We start from the raw sequence: 3,534 nt of genomic DNA, 5'->3' as shown, positions 1-3,534 counted from the left end.
GGTAGGGAAGTGGGGGGCGCTATGGGGGACTTTTGGGATAGCATTGGAAATGTAATTGAGGAAAATATGTAATAAAAAATATTAAAAATTAAAAAAAAATAATGAATAGTAAGTAAATAAATATTTTTGTTTGTTTGAAAAAAAACAAAAAAAAAAAACAGAATTCTTTGGGATATTTCAAAAACGATTACTTTTCTCCTCTCACGCTGTAAGAATCTGGGTTTTTTTTTTTTTCCTCCAGGCTGATAATCACTAAAAGAAACTGGTTGAACTCTTGGAGGAAAAGGACCAAAAGTTTAGGAGCCCCCTCTGAAGTTTCTGCCTCTCCAACTTGTCCACATCAGTCTTCTAGTAATCTTATAGTTTAGTTTTGTTGCACTGTTTCTTAAGCCAAAAATAAAAATTATGGTTCCTGAGAAGACCTTCACCTTCAGTTTCTACTACTGAGTTACAATTCTCTTTATTTGTCTGTTTCCAATTTTGGAGGCAACAGTTTGCCTGTGACCTTCTTTGTCTAACTTAACAAAACTATTTCTAAATGTTTGAGTTTTTTGTTGTGTTAGTGGTAGTGGTGGTTATCTGTTGTGGTGGTACTGATGGTGGTGGTGGTACTGATGGTGGTGATGCTGGTGGTGGTGGTGGTGGTTAGGACAAATGGGTGAATTCTAAGCTATCATCATGGAATTAGTCTTTACCAAAATTAATTTACCCGAGAAATTCTAACTCTTTTCCTCTTATTAGTAGGAAATACCAACCACTTTTTTGCCAAATAATTTATTTTATAATACTTCCTTAAATTGTATTTGAGTTTTAATCTACTTAACAAAACAGCATATTGGTTCACTTAAAGTGAACATAATACCTTATTCAAAACCTGAAAAAATGCTGTAAAATAAGCTTCCAGACTTAGCAAGAAGGTCAGAAAGCCTAAACCCAAGTGCCCCTATCAAGAGTTACCTCATTTCAGGTGTGTATAGCGTTATTCTATTTCTACATCCATAATGCACTATGTGTAACAAATATCTCTGAACTCATCAAACACTAGTAGATAATAAAACATTTTAAAATTAAGAATTATGATAACAATTAATGATAATAATTTAAGGAATTATGATTCCTTAAATTCAGCCAGCAGATATGCAATTGGACATCTCAGCTGCCTAAGAAGATAAAGAAAATTTGAATAAAGTTAGGTAAGAAAATATTTGGAGATAGTCATAAAAAAAGATGGGTAACAGTGGTGATAATGCCCCAAGCAACAGTGGCACCCTGTCAACAGAAAGGTGTTTTCTGAGTCAGAGTTCCTGATTCAAATTGAAAAAATATTAAAAGTTACTTCAATATTAACTGAAAAATGATGCTTACCTTCCTCCCCATAGAATTATGATGTTGAAGAAAACCACATGGTATTGCAGAGAAATGTATTATTGCTTGAATCTGGGTCTTGAAAATTATTAGCTGTTCAAATGAGATAAAATAAATAAATACTAATTATCTAGAAACATGTTTTTGCTATTAACATGAAGCATATCTCATGTAAAATTAGTCTATTAAGGGACATCTTCTTTGAAAGCAAAGTCTACAGAAATAGTTTAAAACATATAATTCAGCCGGGCGTGGTGGCGCACGCCTTTAATCCCAGCACTCGGGAGGCAGAGGCAGGTGGATTTCTGAGTTCGAGGCCAGCCTGGTCTACAAAGTGAGTTCTAGGACAGCCAGGGCTACACAGAGAAACCCTGTCTCGAAAAACCAAAAAAAAATATATATATATATATAATTCCAAATCACTAAATGTTACTAGATTTAGAAGAAAGAAGTCAAACCTTTACAGGTTTTATTTTTTCATTTTTTTTCCCTAAAAGGAGTATGAAGGTTTATCAACAGTTTGTCAAAAAGACCCCACAATTTAGAGGTGGGAGGAAAACCCATGCAGCTTCAAGGACAAAGCATATTGCACTCCAGAATGTATTTAGAGCTCTTCATCTAGAATTCAACTACCATCAAGCTGCAGTAATCAGCCAAACTAAGCAAATTAAAATAACAGTAATTTTAACATATTATATTCTATAAATATTTAAATATGGATGTCTGTGTGAACATAAGGGTCTCCACATGCCAATCAAAATGTTTTGTTTAGAATCCTAAAACTGAACTCCCATTGTATAGGATTCCCCTTGAATCCTCAACTCCCTATGTTAATTCCCACTCAAAGTAAATAAATTATCACTCCATAGCTCAAATTAAGATTTTTAAGATCACACAAATGCACATCAACAGTCAAACGGAAAATATCCAGAACCTTTGAAAATCTAGGTTTGTAAAAGCACAGGGAAAGCTATAGGAAAGGCATAAGAGCCTTGCAGGCCAGAAATGAAATAAGAGGAATGGTTCATTCAAGTAATTAGTTTGGTATGCTTTGGTAATACTTTGTTAACAACAACAACAACAAAAAATCTAATAAATAATCAAGAATTTCATAAATTTGTATTTTATTCAATTTTCTTAATTTTCTTCTTTTTTATTTGTATATACGTGTGTGTGATTGTGTGTGTGTGTGTGTGTGTGTGTGTGTGTGCCAGGTGTACTAATGAGGTATCAGGGGCAGAATGATGTGTCTTCCTCAATTACTTTCTTCCCCATTTTCTGAAACATAGTCTCTAACTGAACCTAAAACTCACCAATTCTGCTAGGCAACAAACAAGCAATTTATCAACTGGACCATCTCCCCTGTTCCTAAGGTTGTTTTTTTTTAAAAAATGCATATTTTTTAAAAATAAGTCAAGCCTTTATGTTCTCAAGGTTAAAATCCCTGCAACGGTTACTGACAGGAAACGTCATCAGTATGCGTCATCAGTATGAAATTCAAACGAAATATGCATTTTTAAAATCTATAGTTGGCCCTATCATCAAGAACGATTAGTGGTAAAGAGAACAGCGGCTACTGTAAACACACAGTATCTGATGCATTAATGTGCTTTATGACCCTATACCTGGTTAGTCAGTTTCCCTTAAACAAACAGAATTACTGAAAAGCCTTAAGAAATTCTGGGAAAGCTGTACACAACAGACATGTCTCTGCTCCAGGACAGCATCAAACTATTGAAGAAAACTTAACTTCACCCCTGTGGCAAATTGCTCAAAATACTCCTGGTTAGACAAACCTGTAAGAAGTTCTTACACCAAAACCACTCCTTCCCCATTCAACCATACAAACACACATACAACTCAAGCCCAGAGCCAAACCAGTGATTTTCAAACCAGGAAGGGGTTTGGCTTGGGGACCAGTAGCTTCAGCCTCCTCTGAGAACTTGTTATAATGCAGAATCCAAGACCCCCTAATGACATAGGAAAGGCATTTTAACAAGATCTCCATATACAGGCTAAAATACAAGAACCTCGTGGGGAAAGAAGAATCTTCAGTTTAAGAACTAGTTGCGCATGAAACTCAAGAAGAATGAAGACCAAAATGTGGACACTGTGCCCCTTCTTAGAATTGGGAACAAAACACCCAGGGAAGGAGTTACAGAGACAAAG

At 35.1% G+C, this 3,534-nt stretch overlaps 1 protein-coding gene across 6 annotated transcripts in view; it reads right to left on the bottom strand.

Annotated features, from left to right (window-relative positions):
• The window catches only part of Fut8 (fucosyltransferase 8), a 214,389-nt gene that overhangs the window by 132,046 nt on the left and 78,809 nt on the right, over positions 1 to 3,534 (bottom strand). For 5 of the 6 annotated variants that reach the window (XM_029484493.1, XM_021178765.2, XM_029484495.1 and 2 more), the window contains one exon: positions 1,366 to 1,458. The exons of the other annotated variant lie outside the window; for it this stretch is intronic. The gene's annotated coding sequence lies outside the window, so the exon portion shown is untranslated. The remainder of the gene's footprint in view (positions 1 to 1,365; positions 1,459 to 3,534) is intronic. 6 annotated transcript variants of the gene reach the window in all.

Source organism: Mus caroli, chromosome 12 (genome assembly GCF_900094665.2).
Source record: "Mus caroli chromosome 12, CAROLI_EIJ_v1.1, whole genome shotgun sequence".
Taxonomy (NCBI): Eukaryota; Metazoa; Chordata; class Mammalia; order Rodentia; family Muridae; genus Mus; species Mus caroli.
The sequence above is the reverse complement of the archived record's forward strand: the minus strand, read 5'-3'. Positions and strand labels throughout refer to the sequence as shown.